Here is a 17,673-nt window from a genome sequence, read left to right on the forward strand (position 1 = left end):
GTGGGTAGGTTTCCAGGGACTCAGGTGCAACATGGAGGTGGGGAGAAGGATGAGGGGGTGGCCTGGGGCTGCTGGAGGAGGGCTCAAACAGAGAGGCCAGAGTTCTCCTTGTGGCGCAGCAGAAATGAATCCGACTAGTCTCCATGAGGATGTGGATTCAATCCCTGGCCTTGCTCAGTGCGTGGGGGATCCAGCGTTGCCGTGACCTGTGGTATAGGTCGCAGATGCGTGGCTGTGGCTGTGGTGTAGACTGGCAGCTGTAGCTCTGATTCCACCTCTAGCCTGGGCACTTCCATATGCCCTGGGAATGGCCCTAAAAAGCAAAAAGAGGCCAACTAGGAGTAGGAATAAGGAGCCCCGCAGGGTGAAACCCACCTGGAAGTGCAAAGGCCTCTGTAGGAGGAGGTGGCAGGTGGAAACGGAGCAGCCTCTGGAGGGGCTTGACAGCAGGTCGCAATGGAGGCTGAGCTGGTTGGGCAATGGAAACGCTGAACAGAGAAGCCATTCATTCATTCTTTCATTCACTCATTCATTCATACTTTCATCCAGCAAAACACTCACTCAACTCGGACTCTGAAAGGCATTGGGCTGAGCTCTGGAGACATGCAGCTTGAGAGGTCTGATGGGGAGCCAGCCACAGGGCCCTGAGGTCTAGGTAGCCACGAAAGGTGGACTTTGATGCCACCAGCAGGCACATGGTAGCCCAAGGGGTGGATGTGGCTGAAGTGATCTAGCGGGAGGGTGGTCTGTGAGAAAGCAGAGGGCTCAGGCAGAACCAGGAAATGCCATTTAAGGACGAGCAGGAGAAGATGCCTTCCCAAAAGAGATGTCAGTGAATGAATGAAAGAAGGAAGGAAGGGAGAAACCAGGGTGCATCCCAGGACCTATGAATGGAGAGAATAAAATACAACAAAAACCCCTTGTACCCCCAAGTGCAGGGCTGGGCTCCCCGGGGGGTTGACATCTGCCACCAAGGTGCTCACAGGGGGCCCAAAGCTAAGGGATAAACAAGTAACATTTAAATTGTCCCCAAAGAGTTAACTATAGGTACAAGGCTAGGAGAGAAAAAAAAAATGTCTCAAGGCTGCACCTTGTGTGAGTAATTAACAAATGAATGGCACGGGCTAAAATTGCCTAAAGTTCAGAGGACAGAGAAAGCGCTCAGAGCTTCAATTGTCTGGGCTGGAGTTGCTGAGAGGTGAGATTTGACCTGGGTTTTGACAAAGGAGGGGTAGAATTAGTACAGGAAAAGATGCAGGCAGCAGACTGCACAGGATTGGCCAGGCCACGGGAAAAAAGACCAACTCTCATGGTGCACGAGGCGGGGGGCGGGGGAGGACAGAGTGGGTGTTCGGGCAGGGGGCCTCAGAGACAGAGGTGGAAAGGGGTACATGAGGGCCTGCACATCTGGCCAACACTTCTGGACTTTGCCCAGCTGGTGGTCTGAGACCAATAGATTTTTTTCTTTCTTTTTTTCTTTTTAGGACTGCACTGCCGCGTGTGGAAGTTCTGGAAGTCCCCAGGCTAGGGGCCTACATCACAGCCGCAGCAACGCTGGATCCGAGCCACATCTGCCACCTATGCCACAGCTCCAGGTAATGCCACATCCTTAATCCCTTGGGCAAGGCCAGGGATGGAACCTGCATCCTCATGGATATATTGTCAGGGTCTTAACCCAATGAGCCACAACGGGAACTCCCAGAGATCTATAGATTTTTAAACGAGGACCTGGTCTAGCCAAAGCTGTGTTCCCACCGTCAATCACCTGGCAGGATGGATTAGAGGAGGACAGTGGGAAGAAATAGGCAGGACCTCTCAGAAAGCCATGGCCACCACTGGATGCGGAAGTGATGGACTCTATGCAAATGCAGTGCTGGCAGCTGGAAGGCAAAAGAAGGGGGGTGGACAGAAAGAAGTTTCTGGGGAGAGGAGTGGATGGAGGAGTGGGCAGGTGCAGCCTGGGTTTCTCCTGCCGGCACTATAAAGCCAAGACCCTGTCCCCGAGAGCCCCGACAACACCCACGCCGGCCCCACGAGGCACATCGTTTGCTTTTATTTTATTTTGTTTTTCCTTGTCTTTTATTTTCACCCTGGCATGGACCAGCAGGACTGGCGCTGAGCTCTGCTGCGTAGCAGGCATGCAAGGACGGTCTGGGAGGGGTTCTGACGCCCATGCCCAGGGCAGGTGGTGCGGGTCCCCGCTCTCTCCAGGTGACCCCCGCAGAGCCACTGCCCCTCGGAGCTGCCAGGCCCCGGCCTCCCATTCCTTATCGCCCACAGCACCTTCTGCAATAACTGAACCGAAGCAGGAGTGGGAAGAAAGAAATTCAACCTGGTTTCCTCTGCCCAGCTCCGAACGGTGTCTTGCCCAGAGCCCTATTTCTCAATCTCTCCTCTGGCGCCTTTTAATATTTATAGCTGCGTGGACAGAATGCGGAGTGTGAGAGCTTGTCGGATCCTGGAAGCAGAGACGTAGGAGAGCTGTCCCCTACCTGAGGACCCAGCAACCCAAGGGACTGCCCCCAGGGCCATTCCCAGGAGACCCCCTGAGAGGGTCCCGCTGGCTATCTGGTCCCCTTCATTGTACTCAGCCAAGGTCTCCCTTTGTGCTGTTTTTTCTCCCCACTTTCTGCATCTCCACCAACCCGAGCGCAGTCTCTGCATTGCTTCCTGGCGAGGACCAAAAAGTTTTTTCCATATTTGTTCATTTCTGCTGCATTTAAAAAGGCCCTCAGACCTTAGTGGGTAAATAACACATTTATTATCTCAAAGTTTCTCTGGGTCAGGAACCCAGGCCTGGCTTAACTGGGTCCTCTGGTCTCACAAGGCTGCCGTCAAGGTGCTGGCCAGGGGCTGCGGTCTCATCCGAAGGCTCGCCTAGGCAGCATCCACCTGCAAGCACGTCTGTGGTGGTTGGCAGGGTTCCATTTCTGCTGGGTTGTTGGGCCGAGGGCTTCATTCATCCAGTATCTCAGATGGCTTCTGGGGGCACAAAGTTCTTTGCTAGGTTGTGTTTCTCTGGTTCAGGCCAGGAAGGAGGAGGAGCCTTTGGAGGGGGGCAGGCCTAGAAGTGGTGGCCTCCCTTCTGCCCAGATTCCATGGGCCAGAACTCAGTCCTCTGGCCCACCTGTCTAATGGTGGGGTTGTTGGGGAAGCTCAGAGATGTAGGCCCAGGAGGAAGAGGACAGGACACAGGGGAACAATCCTCCAGCCTCTACCCTGTGCAGGGGGTCAGAGCACAGAGTGCAGTCCCTTCTGTGTCAACGTGACTGGGCCACCGTGGGCCCAGATGGCCATCTGGACATTATCTCTGGGCCTGTCTGGGTGTTTGCAGGGGAGACTAGGGTTTGAATTATTGAACTGAGAAAAGCACATGGGTGGGTCTCCTGTTGCCTGAGGGCCTGAGCAGAACAAAGAAGCCGAGGAAGGTGAATTTGGGCTCTGCCGGACTGCCAGCTGGGACCTCAATCCTCCCCTGACCTTGCAGCGCCAGCCACAGGCTTTCAGACCCAGCCTGGATCTGCGTCACTGGCTCCCCTGCTCCCAGCCCTTCAGCCTGTACCACCTGGTTGTCCTGGGTCTCCAGCTTACTGACGACAGATCATGAGAAGCCCCGTAATCAGCCTCCGTGATCATGTGAGCCAAGCCCTCATAATAAATTTCCTTATATTGAATAACATAGATATCCCACATAATATAGAAAAAATATTACATGTGCTTTTGGTTAGAGACCCTATTGGTTATTACATACATGGTTATATATATTTGTATATATTTTTACATACATAGTATATATAAAAATAGTGTATATATGTGTGTATATAAAAAGTATATATGGGAGTTCCCGTCGTGGCTCAGTGGTTAACGAATCCGACTAGGAACCATGAGGTTGCGGGTTCGATCCCTGGCCTTCGTCAGTGGGTTAAGGATCCAGCGTTGCCGTGAGCTGGGGTGTGGGTCACAGACGTGGCTCGGGTCCTGCGTTGCTATGGCTCTGGTGTAGGCCAGTGGCTACGGCTCCGATTGGACCCCTAGCCTGGGAACCTCCATATGCCGCAGGAGCAGCCCAAGAAAATGGCAAAAAGACAAAAATAAATAAATAAATAGTATATATGTCTATATATGTCTATAGTATATACATAGCATATATGTATATACGTATAAATAGTATGTGTGTATATGATATATATATATATACATGTAGTATATACGTACATATAAGTAATAAACATGCATATATGTGTAAATGGTATGTATATATACATATAGTATAGATGTATAAAATAGCACATATGCATATATGTGTGTAGAGCATACATGTAGTACACATGTGTATGTAATATGTAATATATACGTATACGTGTGGTCCATATGTATAAATATTGGTACATAGGTACCTGTGTGTCTAATATGTATATGTAAGTAGTACACATATATGTGTGTGTGTATATGGGTCTATATGTATACATGAAGTGTGTGTGTGTTGTGTGTGTGTGAATAGTATATATGTACATATGTATGTTGATTCTGCTTGAACCCTAGTGCATAGAGTGACAGCAGGGGGCAGAGCCAGGCCCTTCCCTGCCCAGTTCCTCCTCCTCCCTGCTGCCCACCGTCCCCTGGGTCACCTAAGCTGTCCTTCGCCAGCACCCCGACCCAGCCGGCTGCATCTCTCTGGCCGCCTCCCCCAGAGACCACGCACCGTCAAATGCAGGTTCCCAGCTTCTGAGGAGCGGCCTTTTTCCCAGCACCACACTCACTGCTCTTGTCGAAGCCTCCACAGCCCAACTCCACCTGTCTCCCAAGAAAAATGAACAGAGCCCAGGGCTTGGCGTCCAAACCCAACTTCAAGTCCACTTGCCGCCCCTCTGTAGGTTTCTAGGTCTTGTTCTGTTAAGTGGGGGTGGGCAAGTGAGGAGGGAGATTTGAGTGAAATGATCTCTAAATTCCCTCCTGGTGTTTCTCACCTAAACTGACTCAAGCTTCGATTTTGCACCAGATGTTCTTATGCAGCTGCTTCCTGAGTCCCCCGGGCCCCTCCCCCGCCCCACTCACACACATCTGAGTTCCCACGCATCTGTCCCCGGCACGTTTGCCGCAGACGCCCACCCTCCCTGCCACCCAAAGAGGGAAGCTGCCACTGGGTGAGAGCCGGGACATGGCTACACAATTGCCGCTAGACCCAACAGAACTTTCCGTGATGATGGAACCATTCTATAAAATGCACTGCCCAACATGGTAGCCACTGGCCACCTGTGGCTGCGGAGCCCTGAGACGTGCTTTTTGTGACCAAGCCACCTTGCCGTTCCATTGTATTTTCCATTGTTTGTTTCCACTGGTTTACGTTTAACAGCCGTGGGTGGCCAGGGCCTGCCGCCCACATTGGACAATGGCAGCGCTCGTAGGTGGGGGCTGGGGCTTAGCCATCTGACTTGCACCTGAGGTTCTTTCTCTTGGGTTCTGGCGCTTCCGTGGAAGCTCAGCATGGCCAGGGGGACGAGAAACTTCCCCAGGCTGAAGATGACCCAAGCAGTGCTTCTTAAACAGTAACGTGGAAACCACTCATTAAAAAGCAGATTCTGGGGCGGAGTCCGGGGCATTTCTAGCAAGGTTTCCAGGCGCTGACAATGGTCCCCACTCTGGGTGGCAAAGCACTGAGGTCCCCCTCTTTCTGACAGGCAACTAGCCCCCCACTTTGAACACCCTATCTGCCCACGCCACAATCATCTGCATTTCCCCACGTCTCCCTTTTGAAAAAGAGAAGCCCAAACCCTCAGGGTCCCCCCTCCGGGGGCCTTGACCCAGGTAGAAATAATGGGAGAAGGACCTCCAGGCTCAAAACACACCGGCTTCACTCAGATTTGCAGTGTCAGCCAGGCTGTGTAATAACCGTGTGTCACAGCCTCTCCAGCTCAGCATCAGCCGGGCAGTCCCACGGGGTCTCTGCCTTGCCTACACTTCTAGCTGCAGGAGGAATGTTCATAAAAGAGCACTAGAGACTTTCATGGAAAGGTTTATCCAGGGCTGCCCAGCACATGGCCAAGGGCTCCGAAAATCCTTTGTCTGGCTGCTGGATTGAGTCCAATGGTCCGAGCGCTGAGTCCCAGGTCTTCCTTCCTCCAACCCACCAAGCAGCCATCTCTGCATTTCACCCACTCATCTCCGGCTCACTACACCCCCTGTGGTGGGTCCTGCTATCAGCGCCTCTCATAAAGGCAGAAGCCAAAGCACAGAGAGGTTGAGCATCTGCTCTGAAGTCACACAGCAGAGAACAGAGTCCAACCCATACAGTTTAGTCCTAAAGGAGGCCCACGTCTCTGGTGCCACACTCATTAAATGCAGATGCCAGGGGTGACAGCCTTACCTGTCCCCCGGGAAGATGGGGAAGATCCAAGGACATGTGATATGGAAAGCCTTATGGTGTCTAACCACCAGGGAAATATCAGGTTAGAGGTTCCCAGAGAAAAGGGGGTCTCCACCCCACACACACACCCACTGAGTCACATCTGATGCCCTCCCGAGGCTGCACCCGTGTTCTCTCTCTGGACAAATTCTTCAAGGTCCACCTAGCCACACCTGTGCATCTTCCTCCCTCCCTCTGCCCCATAGGCACAGGCTTCTGGACGCACCTCCAACCAAGAGCTACTAGCTTTCTGACCTGTCCAGGTTAAAACTGTCCCAGTCACTGGGCAGGGACTTTCCCTCGGGCCACTCCACACCCAGTCCCATTCTGGGGTCTTGGGCCACATCACCCTTCCCCCATCCTGCTTCAGGTGGGGCTGATCCCACCTCCAATTCCAGGAGCCGACCATCAGTGGACCCAGGATTGGCTCCTGGGCTACCACATGACTCAATTCAAGCCAATGAGAGTCAGGCTCAGAACTTGGCTCTTATTGATGGAGGAGGAACAATTCACTCTTGGCCTGGAGGCTGGGAGCTGGGGTACCGCCATGGTGCTTCAATTCCCTGAGCCAACGGAGAAGGCAGCGGGGCTGAGAAACTGGACCACATGACGTCATCCTGATGACATCATCCAGACTCCCGCATCCAGCCAGTAAGAGACATCTTCTCCCATTTGGTTTCTCTTGAGCCATTTTGAGGAGGGTTTCTTGCCCCCTCTGAGCAAGTTGCCTGATAGAACCCTTTGCTCTCTCCCTGCCCTTTCACCAGCTCGCCCTCCCCACCCCCGCCCACATCTGCTGACCTGGGCTCTGGGGAGGGAGGCCAGCCTGTTCTGCCCCCGCCTGAGCAAGCAGGGTTTGCCATAGTTCAGTGGGCACCGGAGAGGTGGGGCCCCAGGAGCTGCCCGCTGCCCTCCTGCTGTTCGCTTGGCCACAGCCAGGCTCAGCTCCTCGCCACCAGAAAGCTGATTTTGCACTTCTCTGCCGCGAAGAAGCATGGTCTGTGCCCTCCACATGCATGCACGCTGCCCACCTGGCCAGCTCCCTTGCACTCAGCGACCTGGCCCTGGGGCCTCCGGTCAGAAAGCAGTGACCCCGGGGGTCCCAGGCACCAAGCAGGTGGGTCTTGCCTCTTGCTGGGAGTTTAATGAAGGCAGAGCTGCCTTATTGATCCAGCACTGGGATGTCTACCAAAACCTCCTGCCTTCTGAGTCCACGTGGCAGGACGCACAAAGAACTGCAGCACTGCCCTGGGTTCTAAGGCTGCCCTGCTTCCTCCAGGCCTGGAAAATGAATAACAGCCCTGGGTGAGGAAGGGCACACGGACACCCCCTCCCTCCCATCAGCTTCCTCAGGGCTGAGGACCCCCTCGTCTGGAAGGAAGTCTATCCTTTACTTGCCCAGAGTGACGGACAAAGAGCAGCCTTCAATCCTTGTGTGTTACTTAGCAGCTGAGGGGCCTTATTAACTGACCTCTCTGTCCTCAGTGTTCTCAGCTGTAGGATGGGGCCATAGTAGCACCTGCCCAGTAGGGGCGAGTACAAGGGAGACCAAGGGGAAGGTGCCATGCTGGGCCGCCTTCGGCATGCGGAGGATGACGGTCGTTCCTGTGTGATAATTAGATGTCCTCGTCCATGTCGCTGGCACCGGGCTGGGCCTCTAGTCACTCTTCCCCCCACCCCCAGCCCCCACGTTCATGTCTTCATCCCCCACGTTCCCGGTTTTGCCCAAGCAGATTGATTCCACCTGAAAACTCGGAGCTCCTTGCTGGGCTCATCTTGTCAGGTTCTCCCGGCCCAGCTCAAGGAAGCTCTGCCCCCGCTCTGCCATCAGCCAGCCAGCCTGCCGAGCACACACGTCTGTGAAGCCAGGCAGGTTCAGGAAGGAAAATTTGTTGAAAATTGGAATCCAAATGCATTCCAGATAGGAGTGGATTTTGCATTATTGGCTGTTCGGGCAGAACGGCACGGCTGCCTCCTGGCGTGGGTGAGGGCGGGCAGGGGGCACGGTTATTCAGTTATGGATGCTGCCTTTGAGTCTGTGGCAGAATCACCAGCCAGAATCTTGGGTAGAGGTGGCTTGAGGCCACTGCATGACTGGCAGCTCCTACTGGGGCTGCCTGGGGCTGGCCTGATCCTCAAGCCCCTGAGCCCCCCAGGAAGCGCTTTCCATATCATTGATGTCCAAGCAGCCGGTTCCAGATGCCTTAGGCTACACTCGCTTGGTTCTGAGAATCTTCTTCTTCTTTTCTTTTTTTAGGGCCGCGCCCATAGCCTGTGGAAGTTCCCAGGCTAGGGGTCGAATTGGAGCTGTAGCCACTGGCCTACACCACAGCCATGGCAACGCCTGATCCGAGCCGCGTCTGTGACCTACCCCGCAACTCACAGCAACGCCGGATCCTTAACCCACTGAGCGAGGCCAGGGAGCGAACCTGTGTCCTCATGGTTATTAGGCTCATTACTGCTGAGCCATGACAGGAACTCCCAGTTCTGAGAATCTTCTGCCTGGCTTTTCAGCAGGGACTCTGAGGACGGGGCTCCAAGCTCAGCCTGCGCTCACTGTCCTGGGCCCCTCGTGGCCTGCAGCAGCATCTGGAGCTTTTCCATCTGTGGTGACGTTTGCCAGGACTAGAGCTGGAACACCCTCTTCCTACCCTCCGCCAGGGGATAGAACCCCCCAGGAAGCCGTTTTCCCTGGGAACTTCGGCTGGGCTCAAAGGCCTCAGAAGTCCCTTCTACGTGTGACTGTTTGAATTTTGTCAATACAGACCATCCCATAGGGGGCATATTCGGGAGGAAGCAGCCAAAGGGGAGCTTTCCCGGGGGACTGCCCAGAACTGGGGGCTTCACCTGCTGGATAGACCCGTGCTACCAACTCTCCGCCTGCGCTCTCCCAGTGCTGAGCAGAATCTTGACCTGGAGTGAGGAAGAGAGGTTCCCATTCAAGTGGCAATTAAAAGGCCCTTGCAGAGGCCCTAGGCTGTGCTGAGAGCCGGGCAAGCCTTAATTAATTGCTCCAGCCCCCCGGGGGCCTTGTCAGCTCAGCCAGGAGCTCCATCAGCCGGACACTCACACAGGAGAGCTGGCTGGAAAAGCCAGAGGCGCACAGGCCTGTGGGAGGGAGGGACCCCGGGCTGGGGGCGGCTGTGCTTTCTCTCATTGCCTCACAGCACACCCACCCATCTCACTCACTCACACACACACACACACACACACACACACACTCACACTCACTCCCGTACAGCAGTATAGGGCGTGGGAAGCATACCTCGCTGTCTGCCTGGGACACCTCCCATTTATACCCTTCATTCTGGTATAATTATTAATAGCGGTCCCTCTTAGTTTAGATGACAATTTATATGGTCACCCCCCCCAAGGGGAGCTTAGGAGAGAGACGGGAGGTGGGAGGTGTGTGTGTGGGGGGGCGGCAGGTTGGAGAGATGCTACAGAACCGAGACGTCGGTCTTACGTCTTTGCTCTCTCTCTAGAACCCGTGACCTGGATCCCAGGGCCCCTCAGGCAGAGGCCAGCGGAAACTGTCACTCTATCCTCCCAGCTCTACCGAGGATGGCCCTTGGGTGGAACTTAAGGACGTGGATCACACGACACTGGGAAACCTCACCGTGTGGCGAAAAACCCTTGACTTTCAGGCCAGGTAGATGATCATTCCTGTTTCTGCAATCATTAAGCATGTCTTATCAAAGCAGCTGCAGAGCTGTTTCAAGTCTGCCTGTGTGTCGGTAAATGAGTTTGAAACTATAAGTTTCCAGGACAGACACGGCAAAGAAGTTTCATCCCTTCCTGGGTCTTGGTGTTAAGAAGGATTCTGAGGTACAGCCCAGCTGATCATCAGCCTTCCGTGAGCTCTGTCTGCCCGGAGCACAGGAGTCGGCGTGCTGACCTCCTGCGTGCTCTTTGCTGCTCACGTCTCAGAGGGTCTCGGGGGTCTTGGGGTCTCGCTTGGCCTGTGCTCAGCTTGACTGAGCGCTCCTAAGTGAAACTGGGGATTCTTGGCCGAGAGGCACGCCGCTCTCCCCTGTTCTCTCTCCAACTGCAGTAAAGCCTTAGTGCAAACAGAGCTTGGTGTCAGCTGCCTCTCCTCAGGAAGAAAATCAGATGAGACTGGGACCAAGAGATAGCTGGTCTGGGCAAGACGCCGGCTCAGATTAGCGTCAGGCCTTGGAGAAACTTCCTCCCTGAGCCCGGTGCCAAGCACGGCTGGGACACAGCCAGGACAGAGGCTCTGAGGTCCTGCGCTTCCCTGTCTCCTCTCTGTGCCTCCAGACCTCGGCCCCCAGCCCCGAAGGCCAAGACATGCGGGAGCCTGGCGTGGGGCTCTGCCTCTCGCTCTCAGAATCTTAGGCCCAGCCTGCTTATTAAAAGAATCGCGCCCTTAGACAAAGAGGCAGAGGCACAAATGCTTTTCTGGCTCTGCGGACTGAGGCTGCCCCTTCTGTGGCAGGTGTTTCTTTGAGGTCCATTCAGTTCCCTTGTGTCACAGCCACCCACCCAGGACAGGAAGTTGTGTGTTTGGGGGTATCTAAGGAAGTACATTTGCAAACAGGCCCATCTGCTCCAACGAGGACCAGGCTCCCCGCCATGCCTTTCAAGGTCGCGGGGCCTCAGGGATCAAAAGCTCATTCTGCAGGGTTTATTGTGTGTCCTTTTAGCCAGCGGCACATGAGGGCTCCGTTGTCTTTGCTCTGTTGTCAGGCCTCTTGGGGGTCATGGGGCCCTTTCAGCCGATCCGGAATGGGGTGGTCCTCCGTGGCCGCTGTCCCCGGTGAGCTCCAGAGAGGATGCTTGGGATGGGCTGTCAGGGTGGCCATAAATTATACACATTTGCAAAGCTCCTTCAGAAAGGGACACGAGAACAGGGTGAGCCTTGGGGGCGGGGAGAGGTCCGAATAGCAGTGAGGTCACATGGGGCTCGGCGCCCCCTTCCTCGAAGGAAAAGAGTGACCTCCCCGACTCTAGGAGTGATCCCCGGCCAATGTCAAGGTTACCCAGGAAACAAGCCCATCTATCTGCTGACTCTGGGGGCTAAGGGGTTCTGGACGCCAAAGGTTCCACCTCCCTCACGGCAGCAGGCCCTGACCCCTGTCCATCTGGCTGATGAGAAACTTACATTTCTCTCAACTCAGTGCAGCGTTACCCCGTGTTCAAATCCGCACTGGATTCAGCCCAAGTCTCTGACTCAGAGACTTGAGGTTTATATTTTTTTTAAGTGTTTTTTTTTTTTTTTAAGTGAAGAAGTGTTATTTTCATTAAAGATCCATGAGGGTTTTTTAAAAAAATAATTAGCTCATCTTATAGGATAACCATCCGTGAATAGTCACAAAGCTCCCGTGATGTACAAACACAGACACTCTCTTATCTATTCATGTCCTAAACTCGTGACCCATGCGAGAACTCTGGAACCCAAAGATAAAAGCACCTATCTTGATATTAGGAAGTCATGTTGCCATTGTTTTAGGTTTTATTGCCATAGAGCTCGTTTACAAGGCTGTGATTGTTTCTCCCGTTCGGCAGAGTGATTCCGCAATGCGTGCACACACAGCCATTCTCTCTCAGATTCTCATCCCGCATAGGTTGTCACAGAACACGGGGAAGGGTTCTCTGTGCGCCACAGCAGGTCCCTCGTGGTCGTCACTCCATATACCTCGGGGTGCCTGTGCCAGTGAGGCTGGAGGTTTAAATGGCTTAGATCCCAACGAGGAGGTACGAGCCTGCCTTTGCAGAAGATGGAGAAGGCAGAGGCACTTTCTCCCCCTGTGACGATGCTGTCACACCTCATAAAGGGCTGGTTTTATGAGCCTTTTATGGGCTTCAGTCCCATTCAGAGCTGGTCTAGAGCAGAGCCGTTAAACACAGGAACTCTGCTTGCCGGTGCTCTGCTCTGCCCCCCACGTGTCTCTCCCTTCTTCGGAGGCCTCCAAACATCCACAGACTCTCCGTGCCTGTTTGAACGGCCCTAAAAACAGCCTGTAAACCCACAGAGGCAGACACTTGCCACCCTTGGTCTTCCCTCCGGTTCACCCAAAAGCGGTCCTGGGAGGCAGATCAGGTGCATGTTTAGGCGCTGCAGCTTCCAGTGGGGAGGGAGGAGGTGATGCAGGGGAGGCGGGGGGTGGGGGTGGGGGGAGTAAAGGCAGCCAGAGAGCCGGTCATCACACCAGCCCCCGCTTGCCCGGGCACTGGAGCTTCCTCCCATGAGCATCTGCGGGAACCCTGTAGGGTGGTGGCCTCTGAGTCACCCCAGCCCAGGGGCAAGGTGGCTGGGGCACTTTCACACCTGCTCCCCTCAGCCACTGTCAAGGGCTGCTTTGGAGGTGAGCGTTCATTCCCCCACTTCTGGCAAAGCAAACTTTCAGGGCCTCGGAAAAAGGCTTTAGGCAAAGCGATGGAGCTCTGGGCAGGCAGAAGGCAACGGAGACCCTGGAAGTGGTGAGGCCAAGGGCTCCGGTGGGGACCGGCTACACCACCTCACTTTCTCCCCTCCTGTGCCTGTCCCGCTCTAAGGGACTCTGGGGACGGAAGCTTTGCATCAGCCTTTTACTCAGTCCCAGCAGCCTCTGCACCCTCTCCTACGCCCTTCCTCCTGCTGCCACCTGGAGCACAGAAGGCAGTGATAGGCTTCTAGAAACATCTTGAAAGCCCTTAAATCCACGACCCAAATGCAAGTGCCCCTGGGGCTGGAGACAATTAGGAGTGATTACAAAAGGGCCGCTGTCTGCTTTGCTTTTTCCTGGTGGCAGATGTTGCCGTCATGCGGTCTGACAAGTCCAGATGTGTTTGCTTAGGAAGCAGAGCCGGGGCCTCCCAGGATCAGGGATGAAAGAGCAGGGACCCAGCAGCTGGTCCACAAAAGAGGCAGATTCAAGCTGTGCCAGGCGGGGGCCTGGCGCCCACCCGGTGGGCGAGGGTTTCTATGGAGAAGGAGCCCGAGGCGTAGAGCGCAGCCAAGAGACAGCAGCACTCACAGGCGCCTGGGCCCCTGGCTGTGCTGGATGGCCTGGCATACGAGCCCAGGAGAGGAAGGTCGCCTCGGGCTCTGGGTCTGGGGCACAGTGCACTGGAGTTCACAGTAGACGGGGGCTGGGTGGACCGGGTGTGGGAGCAGGTGTTTTCTTGTTCGCTCTGGCATTTGCAACCCAGAGCAGAGTGCAAATGCTGCTTCAATGGAAGGCAGGTGGATGGGGCGGTGGCAAAAAAGATGGTGTGACACATCATAGCACTGGGTACAGGGTCATGAGGGAGGGGTGGCACGTGGGAAGCCCCCCAGGACAGTTCTGTGGGTTAGAAGTGACATTTTCCCAAATGTTGCCCCCCACCTCCTTCTCCACCTCAGTAAACGGCAGCTCTGCCCACCCCCACCTCCTGCCCAGCTGTTAATCAAAAAACCTGAGAACCATCCTCCCGGCCTCCCCTGCCCTACCCTTCACCCCGAACGCTCTCCCTTCAAAGTGCACCTAGAGTCTGCCGGCTTCCTCTGCTGTCACCACAGTCCAAGCTGCCACTGTCTCTGCCCCCATGCAAAATAGATGCCCACACCTCCCCTCCCTCCCTCTTCTCTGCTTCAGGAGGTGCTGCACCCCTCTGCACCACGCATGTCCGTATTCTAGCACTTCCCTGGCCACCATCCCCGTCTCCCTCTTTCTCCCCAGTAAACCGAAAGCTCCCCAAGTCCTCGGACTTTGCCTCTTTTGGCCTCTGATGCGTCCCTGTGCCTTGAACAGTGCCGGGCACTGCGGCAGTGAATTCTAGCCTAAGACGCAAGACCCCCTAGATGTCACTCTGCCGCACATTCATCTCACCCCCTTGCTCAGGGGAAGCTCTTTCTAATCTCCTCCCAGCAGCTCTAGATCTGACACATGGCAGCTGCTCACTATTGCCACATAGTGAGTGAGTGAGTGAAGCAATGAGTGAGGGAAGGAATGAATGAATGAGTGAAGGAATGAGTGAGTGAGGAAATGAGTGAATGAAGGAATGAATGAGGGAAGGAATGAGTGAATGAGGGAATGAATGAGGGAAGGAATGAATGAGTGAAGGAATGAGGGAGGGAGGGAATGAGGGAGGGAGGGAAGGAATGAGTGAAGAAGAGAAAAGGCCGGGTAGGGTGATGGACCCCAGACCAGTGCAAGCAGCCTCCTGGAGCCAGCCGGGCACACGCTCCCTCCGAGAGCTGCACAGAACTGGATGGTCCAGGGGAAAGATACGCCCCTGCCCAGGGAGCCGGAGAGGCAGATGCTCACGCCTGGGATGCATGTGGAGACTTTCAGCCCCATCAGAACACAGGCGTGACCGAGGACAGCTGCTCAGGACCAGGAGCACCCCGGGAGCCCTGCCGCGACAGGCAAGCCAGAGCCATCCAGAAAGGCTTCCTGAGCCCTGGCAGGTCCGATGCAGGCAGAGCCCTAACTCTGCTCGATTGCTATCTGTGTTTATGAGCCCATAATCAAATGGAAACCGAAAGGTTCTCATGAGAATCATCTGTCAAAACTGTGCGGTGTCCAGACCCCGAGCTGGGAGACTGGGTTATAAATACCAGGCTCTCTCCAGCTCTGCACTCTCTCCCGGGACGCGTGGGTCATTTTTCAACCGAGCACTAATCCGAGGAACTCTATCTTCCATCAAACGCTGTGTCTAACAGGCTGGGTATTTGGGACACTGCTTGTCCCTGGTGGAGCAGAGGTAAGAGTTGTCACAGGAAATGAAACCATAAGCCAGGCTCACCTCTCCTCTAGCAGATCAGCTCTCAGGCCACCTGCATTCTGGACACAACTGGACAGCCACCTTGCTCAGAGGCACCCACCTGCAGGCATCCACCAAAGCCTCTGTCTGAGAACCAGCTTTTCAAAACCCAGTTCTCCTGGTGACAAAGCATACTCAACGCAGTAAACGTGGAGACCAGGAAGCACAAGGAAAAGAAAAATTGCCCATAAATCCATCACCTGGGGAAAAACTCTATAGCATTTTGGGTACTTCGATTTTCCAGATTTCATTCTCTCTCCCGCCAATATTTTTTCTTTATTAAAATACGTACTATTGCATGCAGGGGTTTCTAGCTTGTTCTCCCCGCCCAGCCCACTAGCGGTTATATTGTAACATGTTGCCCCGTGGCTCTCCTTCCTGCAGCACCGTCCCTAACAGCCCCATTCATTTTCTCCGCCGGTCCCTTTTATGAAGCATTGGTTTGCTTCCAGTCCTCCAAGAGCATAAAAGATGCCACGAAGAGCATATCGTACCTAGATCTTTGTGCAAATCAGGTTATTTCCTTAAGATAAAGTCGTAGGCGAGAAATTATGCCAAGTCAAAGATGTACATCTTTTAAGCCTTTCCATCCTTTCTGCCTTCTCTCTCAGTGTGTTCTGCATCTTTAGGACTAGCCGGAGGTTTTTGGAACACCTTTGACCGGTCACCACTCTCGAGTGGTAACAGCAAGGAAAGTGAGTTCCTGTCCATCTCAGACATGGTGGAATGATTCCTCCCTCTGCGTACACTGGCTCTTTCCAGAATCATCGTTTATCTCCTGGGCTAGGGCAGCACTGAAGGTGCAGTTGTGGTGGGAAAGAGCAACCCTCAGAGAAAATTAACTCTGAGCCTCCAGGCTCTTTCTAACGTGGTTGGATGTTATTTAAAAGGTATTCAAATAAAAGAGAAGTGACTTAAAACGTAGCATCAGATCTGCCCTTTGCTCTCTGAACGCGGGTCCTTAGTTGGGTGATGGGGGAGGGGCTGGTCTGGTTGCAGGTGAAGGGAGGTGAATTGGCTTTGCTGGAAAAGACCCATAGAAGGGATAAGAAGGACAGTTAGATGAGCCAGGGTCTGGAATTCCCTGGGATCACAGAGAACCCAGAAAACTCTTTTCTGTTGCTGAGCCGTGTGTCAGCTTGTGCGCCTGCGCTGGTGATTGAAAGCTGAGGGTCTGTGTGGGTGGCCATTTATTTAAATGCTCCTAAAAAGTCAGGGTTGAGGAGAAGTTGGTAACCTCGCCGTGCTCTTTGCTCTTTCGGTTCTATCCATCCGTTCCTTGTCAAGAACTTTCCTGGAGAGCTACACATCTGGGCACCCAGGAGCAGAACCAGCCTTCCAAGAAATTGTTACTTGGGACAAAATTGTCTCTGGGGTCGTCCAGCCACCCAGAAGGTGCCTTTCTTCCATCCTCGTCCCCCCCTCCTCCCCGCCCAGCCTCCAGCCAGACCACCTGCCACTGCCTCCCATAGGCAGCCGGCGAGGCAAGAAAAACAGGCTTTCAGGCCAGAGACCTGTACTCTTAATTCCAGCTCTCTCTTCACTGTGCAGTCTCGGGCAGGTTACGAAACCTTTCTGATCCTCAGTTCCCTCCTCTGTACCACGGGGAAAAAAGGCTTGCCTCAGTTCTTTTTATTTTTATTTTTGGTCTTTTTGTCTTTTTTAGGGCCGCACCTACGGCATATGGAGGTTCCCAGGCCAGGGGTCTAATTGGAGCTGTTGCTGCCGGCCTACACCACAGCCACAACAACATGGGATCCAAGTCACGTCTGCAACCTACACCACAGCTCACGGCAATGCTGGATCCTTAACCCACTGAGGGAGGCCAGGGATGGAACCTGCAACTTCATGGTTCCTAGTTGGATTCGTTTCCACTGCGCCACGACGAGAATTCCTCTCGCCGCAGTTCTGAATGCTGTTGTTGCATCTAATAAACGGGGCAGTGTCTGACATACTCGCGCATAGTAGATGCTCATAAAACGTTTATTACCATTTGTTAAAATCTCCCACTCCACTGCCATGGGGGGCTGAGAATCCTACAGGGGAGCCCCGGCTCCAGCCTCCTTGCCCAAATCATTTTGGAAACCGTCAGATCTGCTGCCCGTTGCAACATTCAGTTCCTAATTCCTTCTAGGAATTCATCTTAAGTAAATAATCATGGATTTGCTACAAAATTGTCCTTGATAGCATTGTTTATAATACCTGAGAACTAGACGCAAAATAAATATTAAGATACCGCCGACCAAATAAAATATAAAACATCCACATCATAAAACACGATTCAATATAAATTTTGTTCAGTCTTTGAAGGAGAAAATGGTGATTCCCATACTGGGCCCCCTTTGCATTTCTTTAATTATTTAATGAATTGCTGCGCATCTTTTTCTCTGGTTCTTGGTTCATTGTGTTTCTTTTCATAGGCACTGTTGCCTGCGTCCCGTGTACTCTTTATGCTTGGTTATTTTAATTTTTTTTCTTAGGGGTTGCCCGAGCTCTTTGCACATTAAAAAATTGGCTTC

General features: G+C 53.7%; 1 long non-coding RNA gene across 4 annotated transcripts; it reads left to right on the plus strand.

Moving 5' to 3' along the window:
• Positions 1-1,655: 1,655 nt before the first annotated feature.
• Positions 1,656-16,059, plus strand: LOC125114999 (uncharacterized). Of its 4 annotated transcripts, XR_007131956.1 has the most exons (4): positions 1,656-3,636; positions 6,802-7,054; positions 9,889-10,055; positions 15,766-16,059. It is a non-coding gene; the product is annotated as an uncharacterized LOC125114999 (long non-coding RNA). The 4 variants fall into 4 exon arrangements; XR_007131955.1 differs by lacking the exon at positions 6,802-7,054; XR_007131957.1 differs by lacking the exon at positions 6,802-7,054 and having other exon boundaries at positions 15,784-16,059.
• The last annotated feature ends 1,614 nt before the right edge of the window (positions 16,060-17,673 follow it).

This window comes from Phacochoerus africanus, chromosome 14 (assembly GCF_016906955.1).
Source record: "Phacochoerus africanus isolate WHEZ1 chromosome 14, ROS_Pafr_v1, whole genome shotgun sequence".
Lineage (NCBI taxonomy): Eukaryota > Metazoa > Chordata > Mammalia > Artiodactyla > Suidae > Phacochoerus > Phacochoerus africanus.